We start from the raw sequence: 26,277 nt of genomic DNA, 5'->3' as shown, positions 1-26,277 counted from the left end.
GTGTGTACCATCTACAAGATGCAATTCAGTAACTAACCAAGATTCCTCCAACATTAACCTCCCAAATCCATGACTTTTACCATCAACAGCATCCCCTCCAAGTTCTCCTCCAAACTACTCACCATCCTGACTTGGCAATATATTGTTAAAAATCACACAGCACCAGGTTATAGTCCAACACGTTTAATTGGAAGCACTAGCTTTCAGACCACCGCTCCTTCATCAGGTCTCCAAATCATGGAAATATATCGACTTCCTTCACTGTTATTTGGGTCAGAATCCTGGAATTCCCTCCCCAAGGACATTGTGGTTCAACCTACAGCACATGGACTGCAACGGTTCAAGAAGGCAGCTCACCACTACCTTTGGGACTGCATGGTGGCTCAGTGGTTAGCACTACTGCCTCATGGCACCAGGGTCCTGGGTTTGATTCCAGCCTTGGGCGATTGTCTTTATGGAGTTTGCACATTTTCCCCATGTCTGCATGCGTTTGTTCCAGTTTCCTCCCACAGTCCAGAGATGTGGAGGTTAGTAGATTGTCAAAGTCAGGATAGTGAGGGGCTTGGAGGGGAACTTGCAGGGGCTGGTATTCCCATGTGTCTGCCACCCTTAGCCTTCTAGATGGAAGTCGTTGTGTGTTTGGAAGGGGCTAAGGAGGTAAACTTCCTCATGTAAATGTTAATTGTACCAAACGTTTATCCAGAATTTTGAGAAAGAATTATCCTCACAATTCTACCTCAGAAGGAGCTCGGGTTAATGCTGAAGGGATCACAGCATGTACTCAGTGGGAGTTAGGCATGGTCAGCTGGCAATGCCCATATCCTGTGAATGAGTAAAAAATAACAGAGTGCTTACTGCCAATGCACATGTGACATTTATGAGCTTGTTCCGTGCTCACTGTCATGTCTGATCCATTCTGCTGGACTCTGGAGTCATTCACTTCCCTTTTAGTCCTGCTGCACCGAGAGCCTTGGTGCTGTAAGGCTGCTCATCTTCCACACATCAGGACGAGCACAAGAATGCCAAACTTAAAATTATCATCATAATGTATACATGGTGTGGAGATGTTGGACTGGGGTGGACAAAGTTAAACATCACACAACACCAGGTTATAGTCCAACAGGTTTATTTGGAAGCACTAGCTTTCAGAGCTTGGACTATAACCTGGTGTTGTGTGATTTTTAACTTTGTCCAAATTTATACTGTAGAGGAAAAAGGTGGATCATTAATTCCAACTGGCTGTGGAATTGCAATTATTGGCTTTTCCCAAGCTCCCATAGAATTGTAAAAGGGCACGGAGTGCGAACATTTTCATTTTGTTTGGGGAGATTAGATTACTTACAGTGTGGAAACAGGCCCTTCGGCCCAACAAGTCCACACCGACCCACCGAAGCGCAACCCATCCATATCCCTACATTTACCCCTTTACCTAACACTACGGGCAATTTAGCATAGCCAATTCACCTGACCTGTACATCTTTGGACTGTGGGAGGAAACCGGATCACCTGGAGGAAACCCACGGAGACACAGGGAGAACGTGCAAACTCCACACAGTCAGTTGCCTGAGTCGGGAATTGAACAAGGCTCTCTGGCGCTGTGAGGCAGCAGTGCTAACCACTGTGCCACCCACATGTAAGTTGCTTTTAGCAGTCATAAACCAGCCACGTGAGGGGCTTGTGTGATGGTTGCTGATTGGTTGTTAGTGCAGCTATTAGTGCACCTACGCTTTTGCAGCAAGTATGTCCAATCCCAGAATCCCACCTAACAGTTAACTTTCCGTTCTGGGTCCGACGAGCAACGTTCCCTGAATGTTTCGGGGTTGCATGTGCACACAGCTGCTGCAAGGTTCCACGCACAGTGATCGGTCTCTGTTCTGGAAGGCACTGCCACACTCAGGCCTAGGAGTCCAGTGCATCCAGACAGATAATGAGACAGAATGATGTTGCAAGTGTCACTTGTTTGACCATATCCAGTTCTCTGTCCATAACGAACCACCAAAATCCATTTCATTCACTGACGTTTCTTGGGGAAGGGAATCTCACCCGATCTGGCCTACATGTGACTCCTGACCCACAACAATGTGGTTGACTCACAACTGCCCTCTGAAATGGTCCGAGCAAGCCATTTCATGCGAGCAGTTAGGGATGGGCAATAAATTCTGGGCTGAGCCAGCAACACTCACATGTCACGAACTGAAAATTAAAAAAATGACCAAAATGATCCTTTGGATAGGTTATTGTGAGTTTTCTGATTTATCCTGGAGGAGTGGCTGAGGAAAAATGTACTGAGTTGTTTCAAATGAAAGCTCAATGCTTAAATTATATATTAAATTATGATGTTCACCTCAACATAACCTCACAACTCTGCAGTTGACATAGAGAAGAACAAAACAACTTACATTGAATAATACAGAAAATCAATTATTTGTCTCATGCTGCACTGCTGTGTGCTTATAAATAGCTGGAAAGTTAAATTTTAATAAATTTTGAGATTTCTTTGCAGCATATGTTCACTTTCGAATGTTATGGTAATATATTCCAGACAAAAGTTATTATAATGAAAATATCTCTTGGTTGAGTCTTCAGTTTCAAAGTAGCTGGTGGTTTTAGTTATTCCTGAACCATTGATCATAAAACCCTTTGTAATTTCATCGGATTTCTTCAAATAGGCTTGTGAAATTCTGCATTAAAGAACAGCAGATTGATTCAACATCAGATGGAAAAGTCAGATAATTGGCTCTGAATTTTAAAAGGAAATTATCAATAAAGCAGCTTCAAAGATTTCCCCTCAGCTTTCACTTTTGATGTATCTCCTGCAAATGTGACAATAGAAGGGCTGAAAGCTTGAATCCAAACTGACGATCTATACCCAGTCTTGCAGAGGAAGTGATGGGAAATGTTGCAGAACGTATGAGATAACTGACCCTGTTGTTGATTTTCTTTGCACACTTTCCAACATATTTAATAATCTTTTCTGACACCTAGTTTAAGGTTGAGGAAAGCAAGATTTTTGAGCTGGAGTTACACATTTTATTTTAAGGTGCTTTATTCCTTTTTACAACTAGGGGTAACACATTTTTAGCAAAACATTAAGCTGCAAGTGCCGTCAACACGAGATTGATGTTGGTGACCTTTACATCAGAGATGCAGAAAGGCTGCTGAGGAAGCGAGTCAAAAGTCCAGACTGTATAAACACCGAAAGCACTGCGGATGCTATATAAATCAGAAACAAACACAGAAATTGCTGAGGAAGCTCAGCAGGTCTGGCAGCACCTGTGAAGGAAAGCAGAATTAACCGGGGACCAGACCCAAACGTTAAATCTGATCTCTCTTCACTGCTGAGCTTTTTCAGTAATTTGTGTTTTTGTTTCTAAGACAACTGTATGTGGCTCTGTTGCCTGTTGGAAAATGTGCAGGGAAAACTAACAGCAGGGTCAGTTATCTCGTACATTCTGCACACATTTCACATCACCTCCCCTGCTCTCCTAATCACTCCCCATCTCTTTTAAGTCTCCTGAAAGTGTTGCTTATTTCCATCGAAGGCTATTAGGACGGAGAGGATGCGGCCGGAAAGGAAATGGGAATTCTGCGGATGATGTGTGGATTTGTGCAACTTGTGTACTCTGGGAAAACTGTGCAAAGCTGAGTGCAAGAATTGTAATTTTGTGTTAATTCTGATGTGAACCTGTGGTATTCCTGGCCTCAGGATGGTAAACAATCAGCAGGTGATGGCAGTGTAGAAAATAGGAGTCATGTGTAAATATCTGAATGTAAATGCGAAGGCTGACATTGACAATTTATACAAACCCACCGACTCCCACAGCTACCTGGATTACACCTCTTCCCACCCTACCTCTTCCAAAAATGCCATCCCGTATTCCCAATCCCTCCGCCTCCGCTGTATCTGCTCCCAGGAGGACCAGTTCCACCACATAACACACCAGATGGCTCTTTCTTTCGAGACCGCAATTTCCCTTCCCACGTGGTTAAAGATGCCCTCCAACGCATCTCGTTCACATCCTGCACCTCCGCCCTCAGACCCCACCCCTCCAACCGTAACAAGGACAGAACGCCCCTGGTGCTCACCTTCCACCCTACCAACCTTCGCATTAACCAAACCATCCGCCGACATTTCCGCCACCTCCAAAAAGACCCCATCACCAGGGATATATTTCCCTCCCCACCCCTTTCCACCTTCCACAAAGACTGTTCCTTCCATGACTACCTGATCAGGTCCACGCTCCCCCTACAACCCACCCCCCCATCCTGGCACCATCCCCTATCACCGCAGGAACTGTAAAACCTGCGCCCACACCTCCTACCTCACCTCCATCCAAGGCCCTAAAGGAGCCTTCCAAATCCATCAAAGTTTTACCTGCACATCCACTAATATCATTTATTGTATCCGTTGCCCCCGATGCATTCTCCTCTACATTGGGGAGACTGGACGCCTCCTAGCAGAGCACTTTAGGGAACATCTCCGGGACACCCACACCAATCAACCACACCGCCCCGTGGCCCAACATTTCAACTCCCCCTCCCACTCTGCCGAGGACATGGAGGTCCTGGGCCTCCTTCACCGCCGCTCCCTCACCACCAGACGCTTGGAGGAAGAACGCCTCATCTTCCGCCTTGGAACACTTCAACCCCAGGGTATCAACGTGGACTTCAACAGTTTCCTCATTTCCCCTTCCCCCACCTCACCCTAGTTCCAAACTTCCAGCTCAGCACTGTCCCCATGATTTGTCCTACCTGCCTATCTTCTTTTCCACCTATCCACTCCACCCTCCCCCCGCCCCCGACCTATAACCTTCATCCCCTCCCCCACTCACCCATTGTACTCTATGCTACTTTCTCCCCACCCCCACCCTCCTCTAGCTTATCTCCCCACCCTCAGGCTCTCTGCCTTTATTCCTGATGAAGGGCTTTTGCCCAAAACGTCGCTTTTACTGCTCCTCGGATGCTGCCTGAACTGCTGTGCTCTTCCAGCACCACTGATCCAGAATATTGTTAATTAATGATGATTCTGGGTAATCCAAGATGGAGGATGGGAAAAAATTATGGCTGTAAGAGGTGCTCCTTTTTTTTGAGGTATTTTAGGTGCTGAAGGTGATTGCCTCGAATTCCAGGAGCAGCATTTCCTGTTCTATATGCTGTTGCATTGTTTTGGAACTTTGGGGAAAAAAAAAGTCAAAACAACAGCAGTTTTAAAAAGAGGGAAGAGCAGACAAAGGCAGCACATGGTGAGGACAGTGCAGGAGAGAGAGAGAACCTGCCACAGTTATTGCCTTTGCTGTCTGAATTCGTGTATCGCTGGACATTGAAGTGCATCTGGGAAAATTAACAAACAGTGAAATTCACAACTAATCTTGGAGGAACTGATGACCGAAATTCACAGCACAGAATCAGAGAGGTTAATCATTGTTTTAAGTGTGTCCAACAGAAAGTCTGCAGTAGTGAGGATAGTGGGTTTTTTCTTGATTATATGCTTTTGGAGATATGTCTCTTGATTAAACTTAAAATATAAGTCATAACTAATAATTTAACTTGGGGCAGTGTTATTTTCTGGGTCTGTAGATTGTGAAGAAGCAAAAATGGTCTTTAGTAGAGTGATATGTGCTTCTTGTCAGATGTGTGAGTTTAGAGAGAGTTTAAAGGTTACTGTGGATTATATCTGCCATTAATGCTATTGGCTACGAATCTTATCAGATCGAATAGATCGGTTGGAGAGACAGTTAGAAGCGATGAGGAATTTGTAACAGCAACAGTATGTTATGGATGGCAGTTATAGGAAGGGGGGAAAGTGTCAGATACAGTCACATAGATGGGTTAACTCCAGGAAAGATAAGAGAGGTAGGCAGCTAGTGCAGGAGCCTTCTGTGGCTATACCCATTTCAAACAGGTATGCAGTTTTGGAAAATGTAGGGGGTGATGGAGTCTCAGGGGAACATTGCACAAACAGCTAAGTTTCTGATTAGATTACTTACAGTGTGGAAACAGGCCCTTCGGCCCAACAAGTCCTCACCAGCCTGCCGAAGCACAACCCACCCAGACCCACACCCCTACATTTACCCCTTCACCTAACACAACGGGCAATTTAGCATGGCCAATTCACCTAACCTGCACATTTTTGGATTGTGGGAGGAAACCGGAGCACCCGGAGGAAACCCACGCAGACACAGGGAGAACGTACAAACTCCCACAGAGAGTTGCCTGAGGCGGGAATTGAACTCGGGTCTCTGGCACTGTGAGGCAGCAGTGCTAACCACTGTGCCACCATGCTGCCCACTGCCGCTGTGCTATGCTGTGGTACTGAGACTGGCTCTAATGCAATGAGGGGTACGTCTGGTTCCAAGAGATCAATTGTGTTAGGGGATTCTGTAGTCCGAGGTACAGACAGACGTTTCTGTGGCCAGCAGTGAAAAAGCAGAATGGTGTGTTGTTTCCCTGGTGCCAGGATCAAGGATGTCTCAGAGAGGGTGCAGAATGTTCTCACGGGAGAGAGGAACCAGCAAGAGGTTATTGTTCACGTTGGAACCAACGATATAGGAAGGGAAAAGATTGAGATTCTGAAGGGAGATTACAGAGAGTTAGGCAGGAATTTAAAAAAGAGGTCCTTGAGAGTAGTAATATCTGGATTACTCCCAGTGCTACGAGCTAGTGAGGGCAGGAATAGGAGGATAGAGCAGATGAATGCATGGCTGAGGAGCTGGTGTATGGGAGAAGGATTCACATTTTTGGATCATTGGAATCTCTTTTGGGGTAGAAGTGACCTGTACAAGAAGGACTGTTGCACCTAAATTGGAAGGGGACTAATATACTGGCAGGGAAACTTGCTAGAACTGCTTGGGAGGATTTAAACGAGTAAGGTGGGGGAGGGACCCAGGGAGATAGTGAGGAAAGAGGTCGATCTGAGACGGGTACAGCTGAGAACAGACGTGAGTCAAACAGTCAGGGCAGGCAGGGACAAGGTAGGACTAATAAATTAAACTGCATTTATTTCAATGCAAGGGGCCTAACAGGGAAGGCAGATGAACTCAGGGCGTGGTTAGGAACATGGGACTGGGATATCATAGCAATTACAGAAACATGGCTCAGGGATGGGAAGGACTGGCAGCTTAATGTTCCAGGATACAAATGCTACAGGAAGATAGAAAGGGAGGCAAGAGAGGTGGGGGAGTGGCATTTTTGATAAGGGATAGCGTTACAGCTGGGCTGAGGGAGGATATTCCTGGAAATACATCCAGGGAAGTTATTTAGGTGGAACTGAGAAATAAGAAAGGGATGATCACCTTATTGGGATTGTATTATAGACCCCCCAATAGTCAGAGGGAAATTGAGGAACAAACTTGTAAGGAGATTTCAGCTATCTGTAAGAATAATAGGGTAGTTATGATAGGGGATTTTAACTTTCCAAACATCGACTGGGACTGCCATAGTGTTAAGATGGAGAGGAATTTCTTAAGTGTGTACAAGAAAATTTTCTGATTCAATATGTGGATGTACCTACGAGAGAAGGTGCAAAACCTGACTTACTCTTGGGAAATAAAGCAGGGCAGGTGACTGAGGTGTCAGTGAGGGAGCACTTTGGGGCAAGTGACCATAATTCTATTAGTTTTAAAATAGTGATGGAAAAGGATGGACCAGATCTAAAAGTTGAAGTTCTAAATTGGAGAAAGGCCAATTTTGATAATATTAGGCAAGAATTTTCGAAAGCTGATTGGAGGCAGATGTTCTCAGGTAAAGGGACGGCTGGAAAATGGGAAGCCTTCAGAAATGAGATAACGAGAATCCAGAGAAAGTATAGTCCTGTCGGGGTGAAAGGGAAGGCTGGTAGGTATAGGGAATGCTGGATGACTAAAGAAATTGAGAGTTTGGTTAAGAAAAAGAAGGAAGCATATGTCAGGTATAGACAGGATAGATCGAGTGAATCCTTAGAAGAGTATAAAGGAAGTAGGAGTATACTTAAGAGGGAAATCAGGAGGGCAAAAAGGGGACATGAGATAGCTTTGGCAAATTGAATTAAGGAGAATTCAAAGGGTTTTTACAAATACGTTAAGGACAAAGGGGTAACTATGGAGAGAATAGGGCCCCTCAAAGATTAGCAAGGTGGCCTTTGTGTGGATCCGCAGAAAATGGGGGAGATACTAAACAAGTTTTTTGCATCAGTATTTACTGTGGAAAAGGATATGGAAGAAATAGGGAAATAGATGGTGACACCTTGCAAAATGTCCAGATTACAGAGGAGGAAGTGCTGGATGTCTTGAGACGGGTAAAGGTGGATAAATCCCCAGGACCTGATCAGGTGTACCTGAGAACTCTGTGGGAAGCTAGAGAAGTGATTGCTGGGCCTCTTGCTGAGATATTTGTATCACTGATAGTCACAGGCGATATGCTGGAAGACTGGAGGTTGGCAAACGTGGTGCCACTGTTTAAGAAGGGCGGTAAAGACAAGCAAGGGAACTATAGACCGGTGAGCCTGACCTCGGTGGTGGGCAAGTTGTTGGCGGAAATACTGAGAGACAGGATGTACATGTATTTGGAAAGGCAAGGACTGATTCGGGATAGTCAACATGGCTTTGTGTGTGGGAAATCATGTCTCACAAATTTGATTGAGTTTGTTGAAGAAGTAACAAAGAGGATTGATGAGGGCAGAGTGGTATATGTGATCTACTTGGACATCAGTCAGGCATTCGACAAGGTTCCCCATGGGTGACTGGTTAGCAAGGTTAGATCTCATGGAATACAGGGAGAACTAGCCATTTGGATACAGAACTGGCTCAAAGGTAGAAGACAGAGAGTGGTGGTGGAGGGTTGCTTTTCAGACTGGAGGCCTGTGACCAGTGGAGTGCCACAAGGATTGGTGCTGGGTCCACTACTTTTTGTCATTTACATAAATGATTTGGATGTGAGCATAAGAGGTACAGTTAGTAAGTTTGCAGGTGACTCCAAAATTGGAGGTGTAGTGGACAGCGAAGAGGGTTATCTCAGATTACAACAGGATCTGGACCAGATGGGCCAATGGGCTGAGAAGTGGCAGATGGAGTTTAATTCAGATAAATGTGAGGTGCTGCATTTTGGGAAAGCAAATCTTAGCAGGAGTTATACACTTAATGGTAAGGTCCTAGGGAGAGTTGCTGAACAAAGAGACCTTGGAGTGCAGGTTCATAGCTCCTTGAAAGTGGATTTGCAGGTAGATAGGATAGTGAAGAAGGCGTTTGGTATGCTTTCCTTTATTGGTCAGAGTATTGAGTAGAGGAGTTGGGAGGTCATGTTGCAGCTGTACAGGACATTGGTTAGGCCACTGTTGAAATATTGCGTGCAATTCTGGTCTCCTTCCTATCGGAAAGATGTTGTGAAACTTGAAAGGGTTCAGAAAAGATTTACAAGGATGTTGCCAGGGTTGGAGGATTTGAGCTACAGGGAGAGGCTGAACAGGCTGGGGCTGTTTTCCCTGGAGCGTCGGAGGCTGAGGGGTGACCTTATCTAGGTTTACAAAATTATGAGGGGCATGGATAGGATAAATAGACAAAGTCTTTTCCCTGGGGTGGGAGAGTCCAGAACTCGAGGGCATAGATTAGATTTAGAATTAGATTAGATTAGATTCCCTACAGTGTGGAAACAGGCTCTTCGGCCCAACTAGTCCACACCGATCCTCCGAAGAACCACCCACCCAGACCCTTTCCCCGACATTTACCCCTGCACCTAACACTATGGACAATTTAACATGGCCAATTCACCTAATCTGCATGCCAGAGGAAATGGTGGAGGCTGGTACAATTGCAAAATTTAAGAGGCATTTGGAGGGTTTGGAGGGATATGGGCTGGGTGCTGGCAGGTGGGACTAGATTGGGTTGGGATATCTGGTCAGCATGGATGGGTTGGACCGAAGGGTATGGTTCTATGCTGTACATCTCTGTGACTCTATGACTCTAATTAGCATTTGTGTTGTCAAAATTGTTGAGTTTTAAGACACTTGGTAAGTTCATGGCAGTGCATTGTGGGGCAGGTATGGAGATGCCTTGGGAGGTTTTGGCTCATGATCTTAACTTCCAGGTCTCTCAAGTAGTTGACACTACAAGATTTCAGTGGTGCAATTTTAGGAGAAGCCTGAGAGATTCTATGAGTACATTAAGGACAAAGGAGTAACTCGGGAGAGAATAGGCCTCTTCAAGATCAGCAAGGCTGTCTATTTCCAGAACCACAGGAGATCCTAAACAAATATTTCATGTCAGTATTTACTGTGGAGAAAGAAATGGTCGTGAGGCAACTTGGGGAATAAGTAATGATATCTTGAGAAGAACCCACATTATAGAAGAGGAGATGCTGGAAGTTTTAAAATACATTAAGGTAGATCAATCCCACGAACTCAGCAAATATATCCCAGACACTGTGGGAAGTTAGGGTAGACATTGTGGGTCTGTGGCGGAGATATTTGTACCATCGACAGCTTTGTTGAGAACTGGAGGGTGGCTAATGCTGATTGAGTTTTTTTGAAGTAGTTAGGAGGAAAATAGATGAAGGCAGTGTGGTAGATGTTGTCTACGTGACTTTAGCAAGATCCTACATGGTAAACTGGTTGGTAAGGTAAGGTCACATGGAATCCAAAAAGAGATAGCCAAGTGAATATAAACTAGCTTGAAGATAGGAGAGAGAGGGCGGTGGTAGAGGGTTGTTCTTCATTATTTATATCAATGATTTGGTTGAGAATCTCGCAGATATTGGTAGTGCGTTTGTGGATGACACCAAAACTGCTGGTGTGGTCGAAAATGAGGAAGGTCATCTAAGAGTACAATGAAATCGTGATCCGATGGGCTAACGGACCACAGAGTGGCAGATGGAGACTAATGTGAGGTTCTGCATTTTGGAAAGGCAAATTAGGGCAGGCCTTACATGCTTAATAGTGAAGGAGGGTTAAAAACTCCAAATGCAGATTACTGCAGAGACTGGAAATATGAAATAAGATCAGAAATGAGCTAAAAGAATCAACAGGTCAGTCAGTTTCTGTGGTGAGAAACAGAGCTAATATTTCCAAGGTCAATAAGCTTTAACCAGGGCTGAGGTGGAACCCTGAGGGGAGAACACACTCAAGGAGTACCAAGAAAGTGGCTGTAGATGGGCACCTGTTGCTATCATTCATTTCACATTTCCACCCAACTTCATCCCGAGCATTTAGAGTCATAGAGTCATAGAGATGTACAGCATGGAAACAGACCCTTCGGCCCAATCCGTCCATGCCGATCAGATATCCCAACCCAATCTAGTCCCACCTGCCACTTCAAACAGTGTTAGCATGGTGGCTCAGTGGTTAGCACTGTTGCCTCACAGCACCAGGGACCTAGGTTCTATTCCACCCTCTGCCACCTGTGGGTTTCCTCTAGGTGCTCCAGTTTCCTCCCAAAGACGTGTAGGTTAGGTGGATTGGCTATTCTAAAGTGTCCAGGGCTATGTAAGTTAGCCACAGGAAATATAGGGTGGGTCTGGGTGGAATCCTTTTGGAGAGCTGGTATGGACCCAATGGCCTGTTTCCGTACTGTGGGGTTCTATTTTTTTAGAAAAGGCTTTGTGTAAGAAACCATTTGTAAATTAAGAATTAATAGTAATACTTCACCTTAGCCTGTTGAACTGTCCATGAAAACTCTTCTATGGCCCCAGCGCATTTTGAAATCACGGCACAATTATTTTCAGTGATAAAAATGTGCTTTCATACCACTGAATACTTATGAAACACTGCTAATTAAAATGCAGTAGCATAATAAAAGCAGAAAATATATACAGTGCATGCATGTGCATAAATAAACGAGACTGAATTAGAGAATGCGCCCCTGATTTGAGAGTCTAATGCTACACAATTTGTCATGCAGGGTCCTGTGAATTATTAGAAAGCTTCCCCAGTGTCAGGTCATGCAAATATTTATTGAAAGCATTAAATAATAAATTGAACAGACTGCACATTTGTAAATCTGTCATGTTTAGTTTCAGTTGGAAGCGCTGATGTGCTAGATTGTGGTTCACTTCACTGCACCCTCTCTCCAGGGGGGGAATAGAAACCACAAAATATCAACACAGGTCACAATCATCCTTTTGTTTCATGCTACACAGGCTGGAAGGAGAATTGCCTTGCGTACAAATAAAATAGTGTTATGTAAATTCGATAATTAGAGTTCTTTTCTCCCCTCTGCCTCCCCAAGAAAGCTCGAAACATGATTTCATTCTATTTGGGTAGAAAAAGCAAAATAAACCTTATTGTTAATCCAATCAATGTCACGCAGTTGGTTGAAGGATATTATTCTGGTACACTGCTGGTGAACAGGATTCAAAGCACCTGAGGAGTGGTCAGTGGACCCAAAACGTTAACTCTGTTTTTCTCTTTACAGATGCTGCCAGACCTGCTGAGTCTCTCTGGCGTTTTCTGTTTGTTTTTGTTTCAAAGCAATCTTTCTCTGCCGTGAGAGCTCAAGTGAGTTTCTACTACACCACCTGCTTGTGATTGGTTGAAACCCATAACATGATTGTAATTTGAATGGTAATTTGCTCTGGCTCACTCTGACTTCCACCATGTAGATTAGGTTCAAACTTTATCATTCAAAGGTATGTACAGAGACAAAAGGTCACAATTGCTTTAATTGTGAGAGAAATAGGACAAGCGATTCTCAGGTGTGCAGTTGGATTATGTCAGGATGTTCATGAAGAGTTCGAACGCCTCTGACCCCAAAGGCAAGCCCAAGGTCACGGTGTATAGGGAGAGGTAGAATACCTGTGCATGGCTTGTAGTGTCTGACATAACCTCAATGGGTTTCTACTGTGAGCTGATGCAGTTCCCCAAGGTCTGACCTCTACCATGAACTGGTGACTATTTGGGGGCCACAGGTACTCATTGTAGATCAGCAAAGATGTGGGACCAGTCCATGCTCCTTGTCAGAGGTGCTCCCAATTTTTTCTAACACCACAACAAATGACCATAATCACAACTTTGATTCAGAGCAAGTTGCCGAGTGCACTAAATGATTACTTCAAGGGAGTGTTTTGGAACCGTTGTGAAGTTCAACTTCAGTGAGATCTGGGGCCAGGTCATCTGCAGTAAAAAGGCTGGCAGGAGGAAGGGGAGCTGAGCAAAACATTACCTTCAAAGAGAAACTGTTTGAACACAGTACAGGTCTATTCACACACAAGGGAAATGTAGAGTAAACAGATCCAGATCTCCGTGGATGATAAAGGGGATAGAAATTATGATTAAAAAGTGTGGTTTCGACAGATGTCAGGTTGAGAGTACAATTGTGAACCAGGCAGATTGTAGAAGGCCGAAAGGGAAGGTGATAAAGCAAATTAGAGAAGCAAAGACAGAGAAAGAGATGAGACTGGCAGCCAATCCCAGAGACAGCTTTCAGCATGTACCTAATAAAAGACAGGTAGATGGAGGAATAGGATTTTTTAAAGTCATGGGATGTAGGCATCATTGGTCAAACCATCATTTATTCCCCGTCCCTAGTTGCCCCTTGAGAAGGTGGGGGTGAGCTGCCTTCTTGATCCGCTGCAGACCATGTGCTGTAGGTAGACCCACAGTGCCCTGAGGGAGAGAATTCCAGGATTTTGACCCAGTGACATTGAAGGAACGGCGATATATTTCCAAGTCAGGATGATGAGTGGCTCGGAGGGGAACTTGAAGGAGGTGGTGCTCCTGTGTATCTGCTACCCTTACCTGGCTAGATGGAAGTGGTTGTGGGTTTGGAAGGTGCTGTTGGAGGATCCTCAGTGCCAAGTTTCTCTGCAGGAAGTAGCATGGAAGAAGATCTTGCAAAATCACTTCCTAACTCCGAATAATAATGGGGTATAAACACTGTGTCATCACCCTGGACTTAACTCAGTCCCTAACGCAGCTTCCTTTTCTGAAGACAGAGTGAAAATTGACTACATCAGTACGCCAGTAACCTGGAACACCAGGCTTATGTTCAGGGGACAAAAACACATTGAAATTGCTACTTTTGTATGTTTCCGATTTCCAGCATCCACAGTTCTTTGTTTTATTTTAATGGTAAGGGGACCATGGGTTCAAATCCACCTATGGCCAGATGGTGAAATTTGAGTTTAGTTCAAAAACAATTAAAACTAAAATTGGACTTAAATATTGTATTACGAGAATGAATCCATTGTCCATTGTTGTAAAAACCCATCTGGTTCACTGACGTTCTTTGGGGAAGAAAGCTGCCATCCTTACCTGGTCTGGCCTATATGTGACTCACAGCAATGTGGGTGACTTCTAACTGCCTTCTGGGCAATTAGGAATGGGGAATAAACACTGGCCTAGCCAGTGACACCCTCATCTCATGAATGAATCAAACAATAAAAACGAAAATACTGCTCAAGGTAGAAAGACTCTGGTTAATACTCTGTAGCCTATGGCCCACTATGATGCTCACAGGTTGGTTGGAATCTCGCAGTCAGTAGAAAGCTTTTCGCTGTTGATCCTGCTGATGCTGACCACCTGAGTGGATTCCTATTGGAGCCAACCAGGTAATCAGGTAACCAGGTTGTGGTAGCATGGTGGCTCAGTGGTTAGCACTGCTGCCTTACAGCACCAGGGATCCAGGTTTGATTCCAGCCTCGGGCAACTGTCTGTGTGGAGTTTGCACATTCTCCCCGTGTCTGCGTGGGATTCCTCCGGGCGCTCCAGTTCCGCCCCACAGTCCAAAGGTGTGCAGGTTAGGTGGATTGGCCATGGGAAATTGTCCATAGTGTCCAGGGGTGTATAGGTTAGGTACATTAGTCAGGGGTAAATATAGAATAATCGAGGAATGCGTCTGGGTGGGATACTCTTCGGAAGGTCAGTGTGGACCTGTTGGACCGAAGGGCCTGATTCCTCTCTGTTGGGATTCTGATGTAACCAGGTAAGCGTTTCCCACCAGGAATGCTGTGATTGGGAAAACTGACAGGCTCAGTGGGCGAAGTGGTAGAGACAGTTAGTGAGCAGCTGTAATGGGAAAGGAGGGCACAACTGGGGCAGGCAGGGACCCCTTGGATCAACTCAAGATGCAGTCACCCTCTGTAAAAGTGGTGACGCTGTAAACAATCAGGGTGCCCACGGCTGCCAGGCCATGTTTTTGGAGGGGGTATGTGAAGGTGGTTTCAGTTCAGTCAGCTGTGGGCTGAGGATGGTGGATCCTGGGAGGGGTGGAAGGGGAGTTTAATAGAGATATTGACTGCTTGCCCGACTCCAGACTCACTGAGGGCAATCTTCATTATTGGGAAGACCATGACCCAGCCATTAGATATGGATCCCATTGGCCGATGAATGGGTTTAATTAGCTTCCTCTCAGTTTTGAGAAGGTAACTTGTTTCAACATTCCTCCCTGTTCTTATCACTCAACCATCTCCATTAGGACTGGGAAGATTCCAGAATCCAGTGATTCGATGATGTGTCCAAGTTTTTATGAGGTGGGTTACTTAAATGGAGAAAGACTGCAGAAAACTAAGGCACAGAGGGTATTCCTTGGGAATAAATCACGGAAATGCTAGCATCCAAGTTCAGCAGGTCATAGGGGAAGGTGAATGGACTGGAGCACAAAGGTTGGGAGATGCTGCTAAAATTGTATGAGACATTTGTCAGGCCATAGCTGGAATATTGTGAACAGTTTGGGGTCCCTTATTGAAGGAAAGACAGACTGGGATTGGAGGCAGACCAGAGAAGGTTTACCAGATGGTTCCCTGGTGTGGAGACATTGTCCCTATGAGGAGAGAATGACAGGCACCCTTACAGAAACTTATCAAATTCTTCGGGGACTTGACAGGGTAGATGTGGCGAAGCTGTCTCTCCCGTGGGAAAGCCTAGAACCAAAGTCCATCCTCTCACAATAAAGGGGTCACACATTTAAGAAGGAATTCCTTCTCCCTGAGGGGAGTCAATCTGTGGAATTCTTTACCTCAGAGTTCTGTCGAGGCTGGGTCGTTAAGTGTATGCAAGGCTGAGAGAGACAGCGTTTTTAATTAGTAAAGGAATCAAGGATTATGGAAAAAAGACAGGAAAACAGAATTGAGTAAAGTATGGAAAATCGATGAAAGAAAAGGAATCGGAATATGTGTTTGCGTGTAGCCTGCATGTGGGTTGGTTAGCTCAGTTGGCTGGATGGTTGCTCTCTGATGCAGAGCAATGCCAATAGCATGGGTTCATTCCCACACTGTCTGAGGTTACCATGAAGAGCTCTCGTTCTGAACCTCCTTCCCTGCCTGAAGTGTAGGGACTTTCAGGTTAAACCAACGCTTGTCTCTAATGATAGACCAGCCCAGTGTCTGATAGAGCTCTAGTGTCTCTGCAATCTACACACGATACATCCAAAACATTGTGCTTTCAATGAAGGATGTTATGGTGATGTCAAATATCATAACTTTGGCTGATTAAAAGAAAAAAGCTCTTTTTTTAGACAGCATTTCTTTACCATTTATATTAAAGTTCTTAAATACATTTAACTGTTGGAAAATTATTTTAGGAGTTCAATGAAGAGTTACATCACTCTGTTTTCATCCTGAGAAGCCCAGGAATAATTAAGATTTCATAAATGACACTTGTGATGACAAAATTATAATGTAAACAAACTTGATTCTCTGTTCCATTTGAGATCTCACAGAGGATTGTGTCAGTATGACTGATCACACACACGTACACAACACCCACAGTGTAATCCCACTGTCACAGCCTGAAACTTCAATTCTTTTTTTAGATATATGTTTCCTTCTGAATATCTAAAGGCAAACAATGTTTGCAAATGACTAGCTGGTAATTTGTAACTGCTAATCTCCCCTTTGGAAGATGGTTCAACATAGATCATCAGGTTAATTGTCTTTGCACTGTTCCATTGAAACCTGTTTCGTACCCTGTGCAAAATCATGACTACAATTTAAAGGGGCAACTGTAAAGGGTCATTAGAATACAGGTTTCATTTCTCACTCATTTGGTACTGTAAACTTTCACTGTAGTGACTTTTAAAATTTATTTCGCTGACTGTCATACAGTTTGAGGTGAGTGAGAATTGCCCTATTGTGGTTTGATGGACATAACTTTGGGAACACGAGGAAGATTTCTGGAGATTAGATTTGTTTGATTGGCCCCACATCCACAAATATCCCTTCCCTCCACCACCGATGCTCAGTAACAGCAGTGTGTACTATCTACAAGATGCACTGCAGAAATTCACCAAAGATCCTCAGGCAGTACCTTCCAAACCCACGACCACTTCCATCCAAAAAGACAAGGGCAGCAGACACATGGGAACACCACCCTCTGCAAGTTCTCCTCCAAGCCACTCACCATCCCAACTTGGAAATATATTGGCATTCCTTCGCTGTCACTGGGTCAAAATAGAGGAAGTCCCTCCCTAAGGGCATTGTGGGTCAACCCACAGCACATGGACAGCAGCCGTTCAAGAAGGCAGCTCACCCCCACCTTCTCAAGGAGCGACTAGGGACGGACAATAGATGCTGGGACCAGCCAGCAACGCCAATGTCCCATGAGTTGACAAAAAATATGCAAGAGGATGATATTTCTGTACATGGCCCACAGTTTCACTGATGACTTGCTCAGCTGATTTGCCTGTATCATTGCCAATATTAAATTCACACAATGTGATTGCAGAAGAGCAATGTATTGAGCCATTGGGTTAAAGTATTGGCAGGCTGCCTTTTCCTATCTGCTGCCCATTCGAATTCCATGCTCCTTGCAAACCTGAAGTTGCTGTGTGAGTCCTCTGTCTCAGAGTAGGTGTGTGGCCTCATCCTTGGTCAAGTTGGTATTTGAGTCACCTTTCCCTCCTGCCCGAGCTCCAAAACCAGCTACTGGTGACTCAGCCATCCATCTGAAGTTCACACAAACCCAGTCCTGGAGCGGCTAGCATCAGGGGACACGAAGATTGACCTATTGCTCCTTAAACTGCTTGAGGTGTGAGAGTTGGTGCAAATACAGAGCAGAGGGAGGAATGGCTGGTGCTGGAGGCTGGAGCGCAGTAAGAATGGAAACACTTGGGTGAAGTGTGGAAAGAGCAGCGTAAACCCTGTCTTTCAGCATCGTCTTCCACTGACTGGACTCTCCTCTCCAGCCCTGATGGTACAAGCAGAGGAGAGAACACATCAGCACAGCCACGTCTAGTGGAACCCGCATGTTGCACATGACCTTTCCCTGGATAAAAGAAAGGGATGTGTCAGCGAGAGGCTTGTGAGGTATTCAGAGAATCTGCTTGCCTTGGGTGGTCAGTAGGGGCTTTAGCAGAGGCTGGGGGGTGGAGTGAATTATATAATTCAGGGAATGTAGGGCTGCAGAGGGAAGAGGGGAGGAGGAAATTGTATGAGGAACAAGGTAGTGAGTGATGGAAGTCTGGGCAAAGCCATATTCTTAGCTTGGGCGGGAAGTTGAATATCTTTTGATATTGCAGTCCTGTGCAGGAGGAGTCAAGATCCTGAAAGTAACTTTCTCCTTGTCCATTCCCACTTGTTACAGCAAGGACTGGATGTTCTCTGATGGACAGTTTTCCTATCTATCAGACCTGGCCTTACAACGTGGTATTGGAAAACCAAAGGGGCCCAGTTTTAACTCAATGTCAATGAGTGAGTTAAAGGTGGACCTTGGGATCTCTCCCAGCCATTTACAGGTTGAGCTGTTCCCAACATTATCTTGTTTCTATCCTCATGTGACATTCTCTCATTTATAAATGAACAGGCTCCTCTTCTTTTGCCAGCTACAATTTATCTCTCTCTTTCTCATTTGTAAAAGAACAATTTCGTTTGAGATCAATGAAGGAAAAATAAATAAAACCGACAGCCCTCCCAGTGGAGAAAGAGACAAACAGGAAACAGCTCCTGACCAACATTTACAGACCACACCATTCCTAATGGGTCAGAAGGCATAAAGGACTTGTGTTTACAAAGCACCCTTTATAGTATCCAAAACGCTTTAATGTAATCTCTGCTGAGTATGGCAGGAAATACAAGAAGCAATTTACACACAGTTCTATCCAACCAGCAGTGGCCAGTCAGAGCCATGCAATCTTGCAACTTCACACTGTGTGGGCAGGTAGGGTCTGAGCTTAAAGACTAAGATCTAAAAGATGACAGCTGTAACATTGTAATATTCTGTCCGTGCTGCAGTGAGGGACCAGCTAGGGCTACACACAATGGAGTCTGACTAAACATTGCAATATTCTGTCTGTGCTGCAGTGAGGGACCAGCTAGGGCTACACACAATAGAGTCTGACTAAACATTGCAAGTTACAAAGGAGGCAAGGACTTGGTTTACATTTGCTGAAGGAATCGACTCCTCAGGAAGGAGACAGTGAAGAAACTGGGCGCTAGGATTTGGATCTTCCAGATTGCAGGAGATCCCACACACAATGCCCATATGGCACCTCATCCCGTTTGTAATGAGGCTGTGCTTATTGGTGATTTCTGTGAGACTTCAGTTTGGAGACAGCAGGGTCAAAGTGTCTCAAACATAGTCTAATAAGAATGAGGACATTCGTGATGGTGAACTAAATCTGACATCAACTGTGAGAGTCTGAGAAGGGAGGAGTAGGGACACTGACCCACAAAGCTGTCATTAATGGTCTGAATATTCGAACGTAAAAGAAGGAGTTGACAGGAACTTTTGTGAATCAGACAATAATCAATAGTCTCAGAATCGCAGCGGAATCAGAGAGGGACCAGTCTAGCCATGTAGGTCAGTCTCAGGAATACAGTAAAGGCACCCGGTATCATGGGTAATTCATGGCAGTGAATATAAAGCATTAAGGGTGCTATGCCAATGCAAATTCTGTCTGCTTTTTTATATGCTGTCATCAGGAATGGTGTGTTGGTCAATATTGGTCAGGAGCCCTGTTTGTCTCTTGCTCCATTGGTTTTATTTATGTTTCGTTCCATTGTCTCAAAGGAACCGGTCTTTTTTTTTGAAAACAGGAAACAGAGAGATGAATTGTAGCCGACACAAGGTGCAGTTGGAGTCTGTTCATTTAGGAATATGAGGATGTTGCAGTCCCAGGAAATATCTGAAATCCAAACCTGCTGCCCGTTGAGGTGAAGTCCCACTGATTCAGGGGCTTAGAGTGACTTTACGTCAAACTGATTGAGACTGAGCAGTCCTCCGGTGCCTATCGTCAGACGAGGCAGACAAAGCCCATACTTCATCGTCTTTCCCCGCTGCCTGTCGGTTTCTCCTGGAACAGGAGAAAGTGAGATCTGCAGATGCTGGAGATCAGAGATGAAAATGTGTTGCTGGAAAAGCGCAGCAGGTCAGGCAGCATCCAAGGAACAGGAAATTTGACGTTTCAGGCATAAGCTTATGCCCGAAACGTTGAATTTCCTGTTCCTTGGATGCTGCCTGACCTGCTGCGCTTTTCCAGCAATACATTTTCCTCTCCTGGAACAGGTTGTCAGTTTGAGGGGAGAGGGTGTGGCATGAGGGAGCCAGAATACATCAAGCCCTGCTAAGTAGGAGACTCCCACTCAGTCTATTTCACTGCGTTGTGAACATATCATCCATTACCATGAAGTTCTTGAGTGTGACTAGTTTACCGAGTTTCTGAACGAGAGGAAGGGGCACTACTCACTGCAGAGGTGGATTAGCTCAGTCACTGCATGGCTGGTTTGTAATGCAGAGTCAAAAAGTGTGGTGCTGGAAAAGCATAGCAGGTCAGGTAGCAACTGAGGAGCAGGAGAGTCGACGTCTCGAGTATAAGCTCTTCATCAGGAATGTGATGAAGAGTTTGTGTCCTCACTTTCTCCTGGTTTGTGATCCAGAGAAACATCCAGTGTGGGTTCCTTTCTCACCCTGGGCTGAGGTTACTGTGAACGAGATACCTTCTCAGTCTCTCCCCTCACCAGGGCCCTGGTCACCCTCAGTTTAAACTGTCACCAACTCTCTCTCTCTCTCTCTCTCTCTCTCTCTCTCGCTCTCCCTCTCTGGTAGGACTTTACCTTTAATACCAAAGAATTGATCTCTTTCTCAATCTCAGGAAGACTCAAATCCTTTACTGATCTATCTCACGCCAAATTCTAGTCCTTTGAGATCAATGGAGAAATCTTCCCAAATATGGAACATTTCTCCTACCTGGGAACTTCCTTCTCATCGAAGGCTGACATTGATGCAGAGCTTCAACATCACATCCACCTCCAGACACCTAAGGATGAGATCTTCCCCTGTGAACTCAATGCTGATACCAAGACCCTTGTGGAAAAGGTAATCATTCTTCCAACTCCTTTACATGGCTCTGAAACTTGGACTATGTCACCTCAAGGCCTTCATGAAGTATCATCAATGCTTTTTGAGATGGTTTCTCTCTGTCAGCTGGGAGGACACGTGTACTAACCTCAGAACCCTTGAAGTAGCTAATAGCATCAGCATTGAGACTACAATCATCCAAAGATAACTCCCCTGGATTGGTTGCATGTTCGGGCAAGCCGAGTTCCAACTCCCAAAGCAAATCCTGTTCACCCAGCTCCAGGAAGGCCCTTGAATAAGAGAAGGTCATTGGAAGACTCGCTGAAGATTTCCCTCAAAAAAATGCAACATAGCTGTCAAAACTGGGAGACCCTTGCTCAGAAGGAACCAACTTAGTGGAAGCTCCTGAGTGAGGGGACACAATTCTTCGAGTACACTTGTCGGTCAGAGGGAGTACAGAGAAGGAACCAGAGAAAGGGATGCCAGCGATCTCAAGGCCATGAACCAAGTCTGGCTCCTGCAAGCACCTGCCAAGTGCATTGTGGGAGAAGGGTCTCTAGGATTGTGCCCATCAGCCCCACAAGGACCAGGAGCAGTGACACAGGATTTCCTGGGTAGCCAATCAGATTCATTAGTGCGTGGTTGCTGATAACGACTCACTGCACCTCATGACCACCTCTTGTGATGCTGATCGATGATACAGGTCCACAAACCTTAAAGAAGAGGCAAGGTTTCAACTCCACCAGGAAGGAGCTAAAAATGATTCTGCAAGAACCTAATTTAAACTTTTTTTTGTTATAGTTGATAATAAAAAGGGCTCATGCCCGAAATGTCGATTCTCCTGCTCCTTGGATGCTGCCTGACCTGCTGCGCTTTTCCAGCAACACATTTTCAGCAATGAAGCTTTAACCTCAAGAACAAGGGCAGGTATTGCTATGGGGAACTTCTCACTGAATTGTTAATCCAGAGACCCAGGTAATGTTCTGGGGAGCTGGGTTTGAATCTCACCACAGCAGGTGGTGGAATTTAAATTCAATAAAAATCCGGAATTTACAGTCTAATGATGACCATGAATCCATTGTCAATTGTCAAAAAAATCCATCTGGGTCACTAATGTCCTTCAGGGAAGGAATCTGCCACCCTTACCTGGGCTGGCCTACATGTGACTCCAGACCCACAGCAACGTGGCTGACTCTTAACAATTAGGGACGGGCAATAAATGCTGGCCAAGCTAGTGATGCCCACATCCCGTGAATAATAAGAAAACATTATTTTTATTCACTCATGGGATGTGGGTGTCACTGGCTGGGCCCAGCATTTATTGCCCCATCCCTAGTTGCCCCTTGAGAAAGTGGGGGTGAGCTGCCTTCTTGAACCGCTGCAGTCTGTGTGCTGTGGGTTGACCCACAATGTCCTCGGAGAGGGAATTCCAGGATTTTGACCCAGTGACACTGAAGGTGATATATTTCCATGTCAAGGTGGTGAGTGTCTCAGAGGGAAACTTGCAGCAGGTGGTGCTCCCATGTATCTGCTGCACTTGTCTTTCTAGGTGGAAGTGGTCGTGGGTTTGGAAGGTGCTGTCTTAGGAGCATTGGTGAATTTCTGCAGTTGGGGAGGGTACACATTGGTATGATTGAGTGTTGGGGCTACGTTGTCAATGGTCCTGGGTCTCAGTGGGGCCTTGTGTGGCTGATGTACCTGATCCTGGAGCCCCATCTCCCACATTACACATTTAGCAAGGAAGTGGGATTGGTCATTGGCCTTGAGATTGTTAGCATCCTTTCTCCAGTTCCTATTCCATACTTCCTCTTACTGATAGGTGTTCTCAAGGAATTGTCTCCCTTCATTTCGGAATTCCCCTCCAGTCAGTTCCTTCTGAACTAGGATCTCCCACACTTTGACATTGATGTTGTATTTCATGAGGGAGTCCTTCAGGGAGTCTTGAAACACTTCCTTTGTCCTCCTGTCATTCAGGCAGTTTTTAGTTGGGGATCAGAAATTACACGTCTGTAAGTGTTGTTACATTAGTGCTCCCTGACTCTGACCCTGAGCCTGACCCTGACCCTGACCCTGACCCTGACATTTTGAACTGTGATCATTTTCTGGCAATCTTTCTTCTGGTTCTCTCCCACCTTTGTCCAGTTCCTTCCTCATGACCTGGTACCTCTTCATGTTACTCTGCTGCCTCCGACCACAATCTCTTTTCCTACCCAGGTGACCCATGGGAGCATCTCCAAGGCCATCTGCACAGGGGAGTGGCCATCCTCTGACATTACTGAATAAACATGTGGGGAGGGTGTTGTGATTGGGATTGATGGGTGTCACAGGATGAAGGCACGATGGCATTTGCCAGTTTACCCCACATAAAATCACAGAATCACAGAATTATTCCAGTACTGAAGGGCCATTCAGCACATTGTGCCTGCATTGGTTCTATCCCCTACAGCCAATCAATAACCATCCAATGCCCCTCCCGACTGTCTCAGTTGAATTGATTCCACCGTATTTTCAAGGCAGACAAGCAGGAGGCTGGAAGACCTTGAGGCAGAGAACTTCTTCAAAGTGGGCATCCTTTGAAAATGCTTTGCAGTGGAACAAACTTGGTTAGGGACCAAACACACTGCAGAGGCTGGAAGCTCCCTGCTTGTCTACCTTGGATTCTAGCCTCTGCAGTTTTTAAATCTCCTCCACATTTTCAGGCAGTGACGTTCCACACCCTAACAGTTCTCTTTGTAAAGAAGCGTCTTTCTCACATCACCCGCAGATCGCTTTAAATCTATGTCCCTCTCATTCTTGTTCCTTTTACAAGCAGGAACTGCTTCCGCCCCCCATCTACCCAATCCGTGATTTTGAAAACCCTCTACCGATTCTCTCTCAGGCTTCTTCAGTCCAAATAGCACAGTCCCAACCTCTTCAATCTCCCCCTGACCAATCAGAGACTGTACATTGTCAGGGTGAAATCTCCCCTTGACCAATCAGAGACTGTACATTGTCAGGGTGAAATCTCCCCCTGACCAATCAGAGACTGTACATTGTCAGGGTGAAATCTCCCCCTGACCAATCAGAGACTGTACATTGTCAGGGTGAGATCTCTCCCTGAACGATCAGGGACTGTACATTGTCAGGATTGCTCACAAAGTAGTGATTGTTGAGTTTTAACAGCCTGATTTTGTCAGTGAACTTGGGGAAGCCCAACCACTCAGTGCTATCTCTCATTTAAAGAATACCATCACAGCTCCACTGGCGATACTTCAATGCAGACAATGCATCAGGACAGACAGAAGAAATAAATCATTTTGATGACATTTGAAAGTACTATTTCAACAGAAATATATCTAATGCACATGCACTGATGCATGGGTAATGATGTCAAGTGATGGGAGCCATACATCAAAGATCTGATCTTTGTGTGAACCCAATGTATTTTAATATCTGATACATGTCAGTCTGGATCAATGTCTAACGGTGAGGTTAGACTAGGCTTGTTTAACCTTAACGACTGTGAGCAGCTGAATAGAGATTCAATTCTATTCATTCCAGCTTTCCAACCCACTGAGGTAGTGTGTTACAGCTCGCTCCGGTTGGCCAGATTACCTGACAACGCACACTTCACATGGATGTTGTGGTCTGGTGCTCTGGATAGAGACGAAAAATCCATCACTCAGCCCATCAGGAACCTCTCGCATTCTTCCTGCCTAGCATCAGAATATGTTGGAAGACTAGCAAGTGGGCATACAATGGCCTTATGGGATTATTATTAGACTACTAATCCAGAGGCCTAGATAATATTCTGGGGACCTGGCAGTACCCTTATGACATTGTAGGGCATGTTTTCTATGATAACCATATAATATGAAATCAGTTTGTCATTGTTCCTGCTGGGGTGTGGGGTCTAAAATTATTGCCAGCTCTCAAGGTAACAGTCTGGTCTGTATCGTCCCTCTTGGGTGAGTAAATTGTCATTGTCCTCACACACATAGCACACATCATCTTGATATCCCACTGTTCCCTCAGTGCTACCCTTGCATATTATTGTTGGCAGTTTGTCTTACCCACAGAGTACCATGCCAATAAAAACAGAAAGAACTACAGATGCTGCAAATCAGAAACAAAAACAGAAATTGCTGGAAAAGCTCAGCAGGTCTGTCAGCATCTGTGGAGACCAATCAGAGATAACAGTTCAAGAACTGATTGTAGCTCGGAAAATGTCCATTTTCCTGCAGAAGAAAGGTTAGGGGGGAGAGAAAGTGTAAGGAGTAAACAATCGGTAGGAATACAGCCCAAAGAGAGAGAGAAGAGCAGTTAGACTGACACAGGAGTGGATAACGGATCTGGCTAGGAGGGTGAGTAACTGCTAATGGAAACTGTTCATGGCTCATAATGGATAGTGCTTAATGACAGATTATGTGTTAACAAGGCCTGGTGTGTGGGGTAGGGGGCTAGGACATGGGGGACTTCAAACACTGAAATTATTGAACTTGATCTTGAGTCCAGAGGGCTACAGGCCCCCAAGGGGAAAATATAATGCTGTTCTTCCAGGTTATGCTGAGCTTCACTGGAGTACTGCAGCAACCCTGAGACAGAAATGCTGGCTGGGGAGCAGCGTGGGGTGGGGAAGGGGCAGGCAACGGGAAGCATGGTTTCCACATGGGCTCTTGTGGCCATGGTGCCTGTTCGTATTCCACTTCCATTTCAAACTCAACACAGTTTCCCAACGGTTCGTGTGGAGGTGCTTCAATCTCTCTCTTCGCCTGCTACAGGATGAAGACTCAATTTCGTTTGTACAGGATACCCTCTGTGTCTGCCCAGTATTATCACATAGTCCCAGCTATGTCCTTGACGCTTTCAGCCCATTGCTTAATCTCTAACTCCTGCTATGTTTGGCAAGTTGTACCACCTTGGCACTTGCTGCTGGATTTAATGTCTGTCTCTCTCTGGTCAATGTCCTCTCGATGATTCCTCTCCTGCTTCCTGGATGCTGCCTGACCTGCTGTGCTTTCCCAGTGCCGCCCTTTTCGACTCTGACTCTCCAGTATCCGCAGTGCTCCCTTTCTCCCAGCCTTCCAGAGCTCTTTCAGGATGGG

The sequence above is a fragment of the Hemiscyllium ocellatum genome, chromosome 20, assembly GCF_020745735.1.
Source record: "Hemiscyllium ocellatum isolate sHemOce1 chromosome 20, sHemOce1.pat.X.cur, whole genome shotgun sequence".
Taxonomy (NCBI): Eukaryota; Metazoa; Chordata; class Chondrichthyes; order Orectolobiformes; family Hemiscylliidae; genus Hemiscyllium; species Hemiscyllium ocellatum.
Note: the sequence above shows the minus strand (reverse complement) of the source record.